Source organism: Culex quinquefasciatus, chromosome 2, assembly GCF_015732765.1.
Source record: "Culex quinquefasciatus strain JHB chromosome 2, VPISU_Cqui_1.0_pri_paternal, whole genome shotgun sequence".
NCBI lineage: Eukaryota > Metazoa > Arthropoda > Insecta > Diptera > Culicidae > Culex > Culex quinquefasciatus.
The window spans coordinates 46,655,364-46,671,496 of NC_051862.1; positions in this window are offsets into that span (position 1 = coordinate 46,655,364).

A 16,133-nucleotide genomic window follows, 5' to 3' on the forward strand; every position below is an offset into this window, starting at 1 on the left:
ACAAAAAACAAAATCAAAATATTATCAACTGGTACGAATTTTCTCATACTGTATGTCCCACGCCAATATGACGAAAGGTGATAATCATTGCATAACAATGTACCTTAAAAAATTAAATATTTGTGACCTAGAAAATATTTTACTTGTGGATATTTTTTTTTTAATTATATTTTAAGTTTTTTCATATATTTCGATGGAGGCGCAAGATCATTCATAAAACTTCGTTTTAGGTGAAGATGCACGAAGTATCGTGCGCCTCCTTTTTAAAGAATATAAAATTTTAAAATTTAAATAAATTAAAAATTTCCAGGGTAAAATATTATCCATGTCACAGATATTTGAAAAGGACATCTTAAGCGTACTTTTCACGAAGAAATTGTTTAGATACATTGATTTGCAATAATAATCTCCTTCAGCCGTGATGTCCATGTACGTCTTAAAAAAACAAAAATGTTTCGTTTAAAATTGTCATTTTAAAAACAAGGTGCCTGTCACTGTGCTTCTTACAAATGTCAGCCTGAAAGTGAGCAAATTGAATTTTAATGTTCAATAGATCATTAAGGCCAGGTTTCTTTTAGTTATTCTTTCAAAAATAATAATTTAATATTTAAATTTATTACCTTGAAAAAAATATTTTCAAATTTGAGGTTAAGCAAATAAATCCAAATTAACTTACATAACTGTTCTTCTCAAAATGCCTCTAAAACTGAAGATATTTTTTGATTTCTGTTTCCATAACGTATAAAACTTGTAACCTAGAAACTTTTTTTCCGTTTATTTACTTTACTTTACTTTTACTTAACTTATTTTTCTTGAGAAAAACATGACGCTTAGAGAGTATTCAAATAATCCTATTTATCAATGTTTTAAAAATAATTAACTAATAATAGTTAACTAACTTTTGAAACATTTAAAAATATGTGGAGTCGGAGTCGGAGTCGGAGCCAACCATTTGTTGAAAGCTGGAGTCGGAGTCGGAGTCGGAGTCGGCTAGAGTTGGTAGGCCGGAGTCGGAGTCGGAGTCGGAGCCAACCATTTGTTGAAAGCCGGAGCCGAGTCGGAGTCGGAGTCGGCTAATCTGAGAAAGCCGGAGTCGGAGTCGGAGTCGGAGTCGTTTGAAATATGACCCGACTCCGCAGCCCTGGTTTATATGGTATGTCGTAATCGTGGACTTGATATAGTAAGTAAAAGCAAAAGAATATTCCAACTGTTTTGAACATTTCTATTCTTTTTGCATTCAATCTTCAACATTGTTGTTTTAAACTTAAACCTCTTCACCTAAAAAAAATTTAAAATAAAAACTTCAAAAATTACTAATACACCACACAGAAAAAAAAATCATGGTAATATTACATCTGGGAAGGGGTACATCTTTTATGTCAGAAAAAATGTGTTATTTTACCTCTGGAAATGTGTAATTTTACCACTTTTTTGGTGTAATGTCACTTTTTCAGTCTAAATTGAGGTAAAATTACATCATAAAAGAGGTAATATTCAACCTTCCAAAATTAAAGCTTCCAAATTTACATTATTTTTTTCTGTGCACCACTCTGGAGATTAAAAAGACAAGTAATAATCTCCGTAATTCTCCACCAACTCACACAAAATCGGAAAAAGTGGACTCGACCCATCTTCGATTTTCGTGAAACTTTGCTCTTAGGGGTAATCTTGGTCCCTAATCACGAATCGAAAGTCCATTTTTCGAAACGTGAAAAGAAAGAAAGTTGGTGTCAAACGATGTTTTGTGTAATATTTTACACCCTATTTGATGGCGTACTCACAATTGCGAAAAAACGCATTTTTATCTTAAAAAGCTGAAATAGTAGTTTATGCAACAAGTTGCAAAAAGAGGATTTTTTCAGCACGAGTCGTACATTTATCCAACGAGGTTCTCCGAGTTGGATAAATACGAAGAGTGCTGAAAAAGTTAAGTTTTGCAACGAGTTCCATACAACATTTTTTGCAATTCCAAAAAACACACACTGAGTGAAATTTTATTTCAAATTTTCATGTATTTTGTCAATAAATCGTTTAAATCAAAAAAATGTTAAAAAGTATTACTTTTCGAAACAAGTGCTGAAAAGTTCAACTTTTCAGCACCCATTTAAGTGCTGAAAAGTAGAACATTTCAGCATTTATTTTGAAAAGTGTTGCTATTCGATTCTGTTTTTTTTTTGGTACAGAAAAGTAGGCTATTAAGTCGTTCAAGAATGACAGGAAAAGTAAGTAGTTTCACGACGAAATTGCAAAAAATAGTTTAAAAGTCACTGTAATTTCCCGTCACTCAACGGTCAAAAATCGTGAGACATGTCATTTTATGGGAAATTTTTTGTGCTTTTCGAATCTTAATAATCCAGAATGGCTTTTTTTTATTTAAAATTTTTTTTCATTGTTAAAATTTCGTGTTTTTTTTGTTACATTGCAGAGTTTTTTTTAAGTCTGTTTCCAAAAAAAAATCTCTTTGTATTGGGAACTTACCATGCGATTACCTTAAAACAATACATATTTCATGTTAATAATCATGTTTGGTCTATTAGTATGATAAATAGTGAAATTTTGATGTAGAGACGCAAATTTTGTTTTGTCTTTTTAATATTTTTTTCCATAAAAGCTTAAAATTTTCTGAAAAATCATGAGTCTAATGAGTTTTCTTTTATAAGGTTTTGTTTAATTATTTTTAATCAAGTATATGCGAATTAAATTGTATAACGATTATTTTTGTATTTTGAATCTTATTTTCAACTATGGGACCACAGATCAGAAATCATGCGCAATTCACTGAGATTTTTTTTTGTATTTTTCAATCCGGCTGAAACTTTTTTGGTGCCTTTGGTATACCCAAATAAGCCATTTTGCATAATTAGTTTGTCCATGTACTTTTCCATACAAATTTGGCAGCTGTCCATACAAAAATGATATATGAAAATTCAAAAATCTGTATCTTTTGAAGGAAACTTTTGACGATTGGGTATCTTCGGCAAAGTTGTATGTATGGATAAGGACTACACTGAAAAAAATGAAGCACGGTAAAAAAATTTTGGTGATTTTTTATTTTACTCTATGCTGCACAAACTTGATTTGCAATTTTAATTTTCTGATACGTTTTAGGGGACATAAAATGCCAACTTTTCTGAGATATTTTTTTTTGAATCAATACTGATTTTTTCAAAAATTGGAAATGCTCATTGCAAAAAAAATTTCAGCTTCATTTTTCGATGGAAAATCAAATTTGCAAGTTTTAGCCGTTTGAAGGAAACTTTTTTTTATAAGGCCGATGCAAATATTTAAAAAAGTTTTTGTCCCTCGGCCCTGGCCAAGGTCAAGGGGGGGGGGGGCAAAAAAATAAAAAAATATAAAAATTTAAATAACAAGCCATAGTCTTCACATTTAAATGAAAAAAGTGTTTTAAAATGCATTTTACACTAGTTCAGTTGTTTTGCAATCATTAATTTTCAAAAAATCTAAGACCTGACAAAAACAAAAATTGTATCGAAAAAAAAAGATTTTGCATCGAAAATTTTCAAAAAATCTTATGATTTTTTAATAAACCCAAACATGCTAAAAATTATTTTTAACGCAGGAGAATGTATTTTAATTTGATTTCAGCAGGTTGCACTTGAATTGTCATTGAAATTTTGAAGTTTATTGTAAAAATATTTTTTTGCCCCCTGATTTTTCGGGCCAATTTTGGAGGAGGGGGTGGGGTGACAAAAACTTTTAAAAATATTTGTACCAGCCAAAGATAGTCGCAGTTATTTATTTTTTTTAAATATTTTTGAAGAGCTGAGAAAATTCTTTATATTTTTGCCTTCCTCACCTTACTGAGGAAAGGCTATAAAATCACTCGAAAACTGAACTTCTCAATAAGACCTCCTAGACCCACCTTCATGTATACCTATCGACTCAGAATCGAATTCTGAGCAAATGTCTGTGTGTGTCTGTGTGTGTGTAGGGATGTGGGTCTGTGCACCAAAAAATATGCACTCGATTATCTCAGCACTGGCTTAACCGATTTGGACCGTTTTGGTCTCATTTGATTCGTCTTAGGGTCCCATAAGTCCCTATTGAAAATTATGAAGTTTAGTAAAGTACTTCAAACGTTATGCTAAAAAAAACTATTTTGACTAAAGTCCGGTAGATTGTAATAAGGGTGGTTTTTTTAAGAAACCCCAGCATGTTATACATTTTTAGAAAGGTATTTAAAAGACCTTTCCAACGCGACCAATACATTGAAGATCTGACAACCCTATCAAAAGTTATTAGCAATTAAGTGTTATTTATGCACTTTTTGGAAGCCGGATCTCAGATATCACGATGAAAACGTTGTCCGGATCCATCATGCAACCCGTCGTTGAACAGGTAATCAAAAGACCTTTCCAATGCGTCCAAAACATTGAAGATCTGACACCCTATCAAAAGTTATAAGCACTTAAGAGTTATTTATACACTTTTTGGAGGCTAGTTCTCAGATATTTAGATGAAAACGTATTCCAAATATATCATGCGACCTATCTTTGGATAGGTAATTTAAAGACCTTCCCACGAGCGTGTCTATTTTGGATAGCATTACCCTTTGAATGAGAGGAAGGCACCAACCAACTAAGGGTGGATTAAGTAACGTGTTTTTTTTCAATGTTAAAATATGAAACATTCGTGAAATTTTCTGATCTTTTCGAAAAAATACTTTTTTTAATCAAGACTTTGAAATGTTAAAAGGGCGTATTATTGAATGTTTGGGTCTTTTGAAATGTTTGTCTCAATTAAAAAAAAATGAAAACATTTTTTTCGAAAAGATCAGAAAATTTCACGAATGTATAAAATAGAAATAGTTTTTTGATATTTTCTGCTTGTAAAATTTTTAAATGTAAAATGCATTTTTCCGTTGAAAATAATATTTTTTTATTTTTCGTACGTTGACAGTGCAGCAAATAATATTTGCAACGGCTTTACTCTATAAAAATATTCCTGCATTGTTTCAAAAAACGCATGAAATGCAATTGATGAAAAAGTTGCTTATCTTGGTTACTTGAGATCTTTAAATGTATATTGAATTTTCCTTCGAACTACATTTTGCACACTATTACGGTTTCATCGCTAAGTGAAAATTCACCTTTTCTGATCTTTTCGAAAAAATACTTTTTTTAATCAAGACTTTGAAATGTTAAAAGGGCGTATTATTGAATGTTTGGGTCTTTTGAAATGTTTGTCTCAATTAAAAAAAAATGAAAACATTTTTTTCGAAAAGATCAGAAAATTTCACGAATGTATAAAATAGAAATAGTTTTTTGATATTTTCTGCTTGTAAAATTTTTAAATGTAAAATGCATTTTTTCCGTTGAAAATAATATTTTTTTTATTTTTCGTACGTTGACAGTGCAGCAAATAATATTTGCAACGGCTTTACTCTATAAAAATATTCCTGCATTGTTTCAAAAAACGCATGAAATGCAATTGATGAAAAAGTTGCTTATCTTGGTTACTTGAGATCTTTAAATGTATATTGAATTTTCCTTCGAACTACATTTTGCACACTATTACGGTTTCATCGCTAAGTGAAAATTCACCTAAATTAATAGAAGGTTACCGAATTACCATACAATGCCAAAAAGTTTATAAGTGAAACGGGGATTGTTTTTACCGTTTTTTTACTTTTAACACATTTAAAAAAAAATCATACAAGACAAAATCTTAGAATGCATACATTAACAGCTTTAATTTGAGTGGTGTTAAATTGATAGGATATGTAAAATAACGCCAATATTTTTAAATAAAATTTAAACATGATTCATAGGTAAATCTCGTGTGTCATTTATAAACAAATCTTATCCAAGCCCAATGCAACAATTATGCAAACCCCTTCCTGGCATTGTGGCATGACTTGATTTCCTAGTCCAACCCGTCGGGGACCTCGGGGCATTGCTGAGTGATGCAATAATGATCCAGAAATATGAACTTGCCTCATAAATGGCCACTATCCACGTGTGCGAGGTCCCACACTGGCAGCACGACCCTCGGGCTCATGGCTCTCGTGTATTTGTTTCTTATCGATATCCATACTTTAGCTCTTTCGCAGCAGGATACTTTTTAGAGTTGAGTTAATGATTGTGAACTAAGAATATTTTTCGTTAAATAATTGATCATTTTATCATTTTCAAAAATATTCATGAAAAAAAGTTTTTTTTAACAGTTCAAAAGCAGACCCGTCTACCCTACCAGCAACGACCGACAATCACGAATCAAACGAGGGCCCATTTCCTTCTTCTCTGATGTTTTTGAGTCAAAGGTAAGGTTGAGTCACATACTTACGGAAAGCAATCATCTTGGCTATTCACAGCACACAGAGACACAGCGGCACAGACGTTCCTGGTATACCGGGTGAACCGGTGTCGTGGTACACGGTACTTCCAAGGATTCCGTGCCTCAGCAACAGCAATAACACATTGACGTGCTTCACCTTCATCAGAACTTTTCTTTTTCTGGAGATTTTCCAACTTCGATTTTTAGGCACAGAATTTCATTTAGCTTTATATTTTTATTATTATTATTGTAATTTTGTTTTAATCAGAGATTTTGGATGTTTTTAATACCTAGTTATAGTGTTTGTTTTTTTTTTTTATAAATTATTGTTCACAGTTTAATTTTAATTTGAATCCTTTTTCTTCAAAAGACGTGTCTTTCATCAACAATCTCTAAAAAAGAAACTACCCAATCAAGAGTACCGGGGAAAACCCGTCGATTGCGTGCGAAAGGCTTCTTTTCCATGGTCAATTTCCTTGCTCCAACAATCGTGGGACGGAAACTGCTGTTTGGAACATAACAACAACTTCGGGCAGGGCCACGAACATACTTATTGACTGACTTCGACCGTCAGGTGAGGGGAGAAGGAACAAAAATAGAGGCGATAAAACTCCAACTGCAATTGCAACAATTTATTGAAAGTTTCATTGCCTTTGTGTGATTTGTGAAAGGGGTTTGGGTTGGGAAAATTGCATTCGTCATCCGGAACCCAGCCAGGGGAGGAGTTCGGGGGAACCCGGATTGACCATCACAATGACGAATCAATCCGTTGGAAACCGGGACCGGGAAAGGTAATTTCTGCCCGAGTCAGCTACGTTTTTGAAATTCGTACCATGAGATTTGAACACTTTGTTCGTGGTTCCCATTTTCATGAACGCTTGTTCACGATTTTGGGAACTCTTTTTTCTTCGTGTAGTTGGATCGGGACCTTGAAATTGAATGCGATTGACGTGACGTTTGATGGGTTTGTCCGTTTTAATGGGTCAGGTGATTTCAGTCTAATTTGTATGGCACCAATGCAACTATGAAAAATTTATCAATTAATTTTTTAAACCCTCTACTGCCCAAATGTTTTTTTCGAAAATATTTATTTTTCCCGTGTTTAGGAGGTCATTTTGAGCAACTTTGGTTCTACGAAAAACTTTACTTCTCTTGTTTTATGTTTTTCTTGTTTCATTTTTAGTATTTTAATTTGCATTTATCTTGTTTAGTTTATGTTTGTTTTTGGTGTTATTTGGCCTACTCTACCACCTAATATAATTACATTTCGCCTATCTAATTTTTTCATGTTTTTACAGTCACTTTTTAAATTTTTTGCATGTTTTTCACATTTTCTGCTATAAAATCGCACCATCATCATTTAAATTGCAAAAAAATGCGTAGAGGCATAGTCTGGGACACTACAAAAATTACTGCATACTTCTTTTTATTGAAAATATTGGAAATGTTAGTGAAAAACACAGCCTAAGTTGACCCCTAAAAAAATGACATTTTTAAAAACATTGGCAAAGTCACATAAAACAAGTTAAACTTCCAACTCTGAAATTTTCTAAAATTTGAAGAGTTCTTCTTTCCAGTGCTTTTTAAAGATCAAAAATTGGTTGAAAAATGGATTTTTGGCGATTTTTCAAATCGAAGCCCGTCTAGAGGCGGGGTTAGGTTGTAGAGAGTTAAGCCAATCTAATGAAAAAATGAACTTAAGTTAAGAGTAACACAATGATATTTTTTTTTAATTTAAGTGTGCATGAAATCATGAGCAATCCTGAGCAGACGGAAATAACTTGGGAAGGTCAATTTTTGATATTGTGAGAAGCTCGAAATATGTTATTGGGATGATCGGATTAGTTGTTAAAATAACAAAAATCAATAACAAAGATTTGTTAGAAGAATAACTAAAACTGTTATTATGTTGTTATTGCAATAACAAACCAATAACACAGAAGGAATCATGAAGGAATAACAAGATTTGTTATTTTGTGCGGAGAGGTGGAGCAGCATAATAACAAAAAATGTTATTGAACTTGTATGTCTCCATAACAAAAAAGTTATTGTTTTGGTTTATTTGTAATTTGCAAATAAACCTGCAGTTGCCATAACTCCTCTGTACTAGTCAGAGATGCAGAGTCGGGTATCTCCAAGCGACTTTGAATCCATACTTTGAAGACAACTCCGACTCTGGATGCAGGATATGACGTCAACGACGACTTCAGCTCTCCAAAAATACCCGACTTCACAGATTCCGACTCCAAGTAAAAGTTGCTGAAAATTTGCTGAATCCGATTCAGTCTCCGAGGTCTCACTCCAGCTCGAACTTCAACGTCAGCTCCGACTTCCTGGCTCTGTGAAAATAATAACAGTTTTTGTTATTCACACTTCAAAAATTCTTATTAAATAAATCAATTCCGTTAGGGAACATTAAAAAATTCAAAAAAATGAACTCTAAAAAGTTAATTTTATCGGATTAATTTTCCCATTTCATGGTGAAATAAATGACCCCGATGAAATTGGTCAAAATTATTTCATAGTTCTAGCCAATTTTAGTAAAATACCTTAGGGGGTATATCAAATTATTTAAAAAATCAAATTCAATTTTAAATTTCAACTTTTCAGAATAATTTCAGCTTAATGACCCCATTTAATGGCCAAAATAATGATCCAGCCGAAATTGGTCAAAATTATCCCATAGTTCTAGCCAATTTTAGCAAAGTCCCTTAGGGGGTATATCAAATAATTTAAAAAATCAACTTTCAAAATTTCAACTTTTCAGAATAATTTAAGCTTAAGGACCCCATTTCATGGCCAAAATAATGATCCGGCCGAAATTGGTCATAATTATCCCATAGTTTTCCCATAGTTCTAGCCAATTTTAGCAAAGTTCCTTAGGGGGTATATCAAATAATTAAAAAAATCAACTTTCAAAATTTCAACTTTTCAGAATAATTTCAGCTTTAGTACCTCATTTCATGGCCAAAATAATGATCCCGACGAAATTGGTCAAAATTATCCCATAGTTCTAGCCAGTTTTAGCAAAGTCCCTTAGGGGGTATATCAAATAATTAAAAAAAATCAACTTCCAAAATTTCAACTTTTTAAAATAATTTTAGCTTAAGGACCCCATTTCATGGCCAAAATAATGACCTCGACGAAATTAGACAAAATTATCCCAAAGATCTAAATATATTTAACAAAAGAAAAAATAATAATAGATTAAATTATGGATACTCAGAAACTTTTCCATTTGTTCGATTTATGGTAATTTTATTTCTAACTCAGTATACCGAACGAATAACAAATTTTGTTATTACGAGAGTTTTTGAAATGTATAACATTTCCTCTTATTAGCGTGTTATTAAACATTTTCAATATAATATCACTTCAATACCAAATTTTGTTATTTTATCAGAAACTGTTATTAGTTTTTCTTCATGAAGTTGAACTTCAGGGTAAAATAAGAACAGTTTTTGTTATTTTAACAGGATTTGTAATTGAAATATTATTAATTTTTTTATAACTGTCTGCCCGGGAACGCTCAATATTTGATAAATAGAAATTAAAGATAACGATCAATTATGATTCTACGAACAAAATTCATGAAATCGTGATTTTTATTCGTGAATTCGTGAATGAAATTTTTGAAGTGATATCTTGAATGATGAAATCATGAATAATTTCATGAAATCATGAATAAATTTCATGAAATCTTAAATAAATTTCATGAAATGTGGAATAAATTTTTTGAAATTATGAATAAATTTCATGAAATCATGAATAAATTTCATGGAATAATGATTTTTTTTAAATCATGAATTAATTTCATAATTAATTCATAATAAATTTCATGAAATCATGAATAAAATTTATGAAATGATGAATAAATTTTATAAAATCATTAATAAATTTCATGGAATCATGATTAAATTAAAAGGAACGACGAATATTTTTTTTTGAAATCATGAATTAATTTCATGATATCATGAACAAAATTCATGAAATCATAAACATAATTATTTCATGAAATCAAACGAAACTGTCGAAACTATGAAATGAAATTTGCATTAGCCTCTTCACATAAACTCAAAGGGGTAATGTTTATCAAAATCATTTTCTGTGTTAAAAAGCAAAATTAAGAAAAATTGCATATTTTTTAAAGTCCACATCATCACCTTTAACTTTGCCCAAGACACCAAATCGATCAGAAAATCCCTTCTCAATATACGGATTTTCGAAAGTTTCCATAGCACTTTTGTATATGAGCAGCTTGAAATATGAATGGAGACTTGTTTGAAGAAACCTATAATGGGACCATCCATAAACCACGTGGACAGTTTAGGGGGGGGGGGTGTATGGCGATTGTCCACGGCCCATACAAAAAAGTTTTTTTGTATGGGCAATTGTCCACAAAAGGGGGAGGGGGGGTTGGGATTTCCGAAAAAAATGTCCACGTGGTTTATGGATGGTCCCAATGCAAAATGTCTTATTTGAAACAATGGAAAAATTTCACCCAAAATTTAAAATTCAAAATAAAATGTCGCCAAAAGCTAGACAAATGCCTTTTTAATAAAAAGTTTAACACTTTATTGTACTTTTTTTCTATTATTTCAGAACTCATTCTGAGCGTTAGATATTATTTTGAAGTTTGTAAGAAGAATAACGGGATCCGTAAACAAAAACTATGAAAATAAATAAAGAAAAAGTCTATACTTTTTATTTGGTCAATATTACCTCTTACATAAATAATATTACCTCAATTTATACTGTAAACGTGACATTACAAATGAATAGTGGTACATTTATATATTTTTGGAGGTAGTATTACAAAAAATTCTGATGTAAAAGATGTACTCATTCCTAGATGTTAAATTACCATAATATTTTTAGTGTGTTATATTTTGTGCAAGTTTTCAAATATTGTTTATTTAAAGTAAAATAAGTCTTATTCATAAAACACTCTGCTCCATCCATGCTCCGCTCATTTTCTGCTCAATAAGTATCAATTTTCATTCGTGTAATTTTTCACCCAACTAGAACCTAATCAATCTTGCAGAAAGCAATAACCATCCCGAGAGTAACGTAACGACACAACCGTCACCCAGTTCACACTTGCTGCTGCTAGTGCGTGTGGGTATTTTGTTGAAAAAGTTTTTAATTACATCTCCGCAAATCTAAACATATTTGCTTTTGGTCGGAAAAGGGGTTCAGCGACGACGTCAAGTTCTAACCCAGTTGGTGTGTGAGAGGACAGAATTGTCGTCATATTATCACCAGCGCAGCAACAGCAGCAGCCAGCTGAAGCAGAATTGCCCAAAGTGATGGATTAGGGCTAATTGCACTTGGTTGGTTGTGTTAGGGGAAGGTTGGGTTGAGCAGAACTAACTTGTTTGCAAAAAATATTCACTATTTTGAGGAAATACAAGTTGAAGTTGCACTATTTTTTAGATTTTTGTTTTCCATAAAATTTTGCATTTGAACAAATTTTGACTCACAAAAGCCAATCCTTGGACTCGATCCCAACGTCCAAGAGCCATCACGAAGCACTCACGAGAGATGAGACGAGAATGGCTCAACTTTATGATTGATGACATTTTTGATTACTTTAGAGTCTCCTGCTGCAGCGATGAAGGCGAAATCCATCAACCCGGGGTGAAATTTGAGCGTGGGTGTGTCGAGTGTGGTTTGTGTTGTGCTGGGCTGATGTGTTGGCAAAATTTTAAAATATGAAAATCGAATAAAGGTACGTTGACTGTTAAAAAGCGAGATGCGAAACTTTTTTGTTTGTGGACCCGGTCGTTGTTCCAGTTTTTGGTCTGTTGACATTTTCGCTTTGTCTGTAGGGGAAGTTTCGAATTGTTCACCTTAGGAAATTTTTAAATTCAATACACATATGTATTTTCTGTAATACATTGTAACCATACAAACCAGTTTTCCAACAAAATTGTTCATAACTTGCCAATTTACTCCACTCCGGCAAACCCCACGTTAAATTGCACCTTCGTGTTGTTCTGTACATATGCCAATTGCCATTGATTAAATAACACGAAAGCTCAATCATTATGTCAACCCTGGCTGGCTGGCTGGCTGGCTGGAACATGGCACCCCAACCAACGCCCCAACGACACTCTCGGCTGATGAGTCTCGAAACCTCTCCTCCCCGCTTTCAAGGGGGTTGGGAGGACCCCGTTGGCAACGCAGCAATTTCAACTCGGACGGATAATAAATACAAATATATTTAATTCATGATGGGAGTGTCAAGATTTAACACGGCACGTGAAAATGGCTCGGCAAAATAATACGCCAGATTTAAGCTCCGAGAAGAGCGCAGAAAGTACAACAACGAAATATGCAGAGAACAAAACAAAAAAAGTTCGAGTAAACGCCCGAGTTGTTGATGGCATTGTTTGATATTCATGAATAAATTACGAAACACTTTGGAGCCCAGCCTAAAAAAAGCGAACCCAGAGCAGAGTAAAATCGTTTTGTACAGTTCCCTCCGAAGGTATTCATCACGCCGCGAAAAGAAAGGTCATTAGGAGGATTGGCTGGGTCTATTTGGAGTGTGTAGACCGGGAAGTGGGTGGTGTTGTTTGCTGCCAGTGATAATTGCCAGGTAATTAGTGACCCTCGCGAATGCAGATGATGCCGCTTTCCTGTGCTTAATGAATCTTTAAATCAAATTCAGGTGATTGTTTGAGTGGAGCTTGAAATTAATTTGAAGCAATCAAGTTGGTTTCTTTTTTCTCGATAGAAAAACTGATTATAAGAAGTTTAAATAGATTAAATAAATAGAAGACGGGATAACAAGAAGTTGAATAAAAATGATATATTGTTTAAACCTGTCATAACAGCAAGAACGTGTAGGTGGCTATGTTACAGACATGACCAATATGATAAAGAACCATGTTAGTTAAAAAGTCAGTATATGATTCTCCATCGGAACATCCCTGAAGGCTGTGGCTAAGTATTAGCTTATATATCGCACTTTGTTTTTAATTTTGTAAATTAAAAATTCTCTTAATTATTTGAATTTCAACCTGATAAAAATTAGTAATATCCCAAACAAAATACTTGACAAAAAAAAAACAAACCGATTTCGGACAAAAATAACCCAATATTTTTTTAAACCAAATATTTTATTCTCGACGTTTTAGCCAATTGACTTTTCATTGAAAGCCCTTCGGGCCAAGCTAAGAAAGTATCGCCAATACCTACAGATTTTTTTTCAAGTTATTTAAATAGAAAAAAATAACAAAGTTTTTTCAAAAAAAAAAAAAAAAACGATTATGAAACAAGATTTTTTTCAAAGTTTTACTCATTAAACCTCAAGTTGTGGAAAATTGTGGATTTTATTTTTAATTTTACTAAAGGGTGTACAGTAGCGTGGCTCACGGATATATGAAAAAGACAAAAGTGTTCAATTTCGAACGCCTCGACCGAAATTTTGTAGCATTATAACCGCAGAAGCTAGCCTGAAATTTTGAGCGCATTTTGTTAATGTTTAGTTGTTCCACTTTCTCTATGAAGAGGTTTAAAGTGAAAATTTCCCATAGTAAATTTTTAGAAGTTCCATACTAACTTCAGGTCAATGGTGGAAGTACTAAACCTTAACCAAATACGCTCAAAATTTCAGGTTATGTTCTGGGGCCATAATGCTACAAAATTCCGGTCGAGGCGTTCGAAATTGAACACTTTTGTCTTTTTCATATATCCGTGAGCCACGCTAGTGTACAGCAACCAAGGAAGTTGTTTTCATCTTATTCCAAAATTGTCAAACTTACGGACCCAATCCTGCAACAACCTGATAGCAAAAATTTTCAATTTTTTTTGTAAATTACTTTGAAGACAGCACTTTAGGGGATGAATTATAAATCATATCGATAGTTCCAGTAGTTTTGAAGATTTTAAATGTCTGTTACAAAAATCTTGGTGCAAAAGTTCTGGTTGATTTTTATATTTTTGCTTACTACATTTCCAAAATTTTTAATTTTAATTCACTACTAAAAATAATCAAAGAATACAATTCATGCTCTTATGGTAAAATTCGTGACTTTCAACTTAGCAATGAAGTTACGGATCAAAACTGCTAAAAAAATAGATTAATTTTCTACTGATGGATATTCTTTAGAGTTGGGACTTTTACTTAAAACATTTATATATATTTAAAAAAAAAAGTTATATGTGGGTAATTCTCCACCAACTCACACGAAATCGGAAAAAGTTGCCCTGACCCCTCTTCGATTTGCATGAAACTTTGTCCTAAGAGTTAACTTTTGTTCCTGATCACGAATCAGAGCTCCGTTTTTTGATATATCGTGACGGAGGGGCGGTACGACCCCTTCAATTTTTCGAAAAAAAATGTTTTTCTATAACTTGGAGCCTAAAATGCTGATCGTTTGGAAATTTGGTCTCTTATGTAGAATTGGACGCCCGATTTGATGGTGTACTCAGAATAAAAAATACGTATTTTTCATAATAGCATAGCATAGCATAGCATTGGTGTCTACCCGTAGCTGCTACTTCGTTATTGACCAGGACCCCCAAACATTGCTCCGTGGACCACAGATGAAAAGTAGGAACCAATCATCACCCCTTCGCAATTTTCAAAGGTCCCTATCGTGCTGATCAATACAGACGCCGGCCACGACCAGTGGTAAGACACGGGGAAGTGGATGGGAATGTTAGCCGATACTTGAGTGATGGGACCGCCAAATCGACTGCGTCTCCGACAAAGTATCACATGAGTTTTGAGGGGTTAGTAAGATGGGTAAGAGGTCAGGATTCACTGTGGTAGGTGATGCGACCATGAGCAATTTGTTTATCGGTTGAAATTTAAAAAATCTTAGGCAGCCGGCTGCGGAAAGATACCTATCTAGGGATTTAAATATAGTATTAATTCGACCGCGATTCTCCAGAAATTCTCCGTCGGCGTGCCTTCCGATCAACGGTGATGTAGGAAGGGCTTCATTCATTAAAATTATTTTATATCATAAGCCTTAAAACATATCCGTCGACGTGCCTTCCGATCCTCGATGATATGGAAAGGACTTAATCCAGCAATACGACTTGCTTGTCTCAAAAAAACAAAAATCGGATCATTTCTATCGAAAACTATATAAAGAGAACAAAAATAAAATTCATCGGCCAACGAACGCGCGAACAAAAAATAAATGAAAAAAGAAGAAGAAGAAATCCAATCACCCCATGCACTCGAACAGCGACACAAAAGAGACGGAAAATAGCACGAAAAAACAGGACTGCGCGTCCACACAGGCACCGCACTACTGATCATACGTATTTTTCATAATAAAAATAAATAAAAAAGTTTAAAAATGAAACTTAAAAAATGACTGTTTTTTGGATATGTAATTTAATGGAAATAATCATGTACTTTTCAAATCTGCAAGACCCCAGAAGCGTTATTTTTTCATTTTTTCAGACTGTGCCTTGTATTTTTTTAGAGTGTTACACTCTCAAAACCAACCCAAAAATAAAAAGCCCAGCACAACAAATTAATAAAATAAGAGAGTAATGTTTGTAAAAATTGTAAAGCCTGTGCAATGCAAATTCAAATATTTTTTCTGTTCATTGACGTTTCCGGTTGGAATTTCTTGATAAACGAGTTTTATTTATTTAACTTTGCTAAAGGCAATTAAATGCTTTGAAATTATGACATTTTTTTCTGTAAAATTAAACAATGATTTTATTTTGGATTTTCCAATGAAACTTTCAATGCAGGCTTACTTAATTTGCACAGTTTTTATCTTAAATTAAATAAGAAACACATAGGTCACATTTTCACCCAGTTTTTTTTTAAATAGCAGTTTTTAACCACTTTTTTTTAA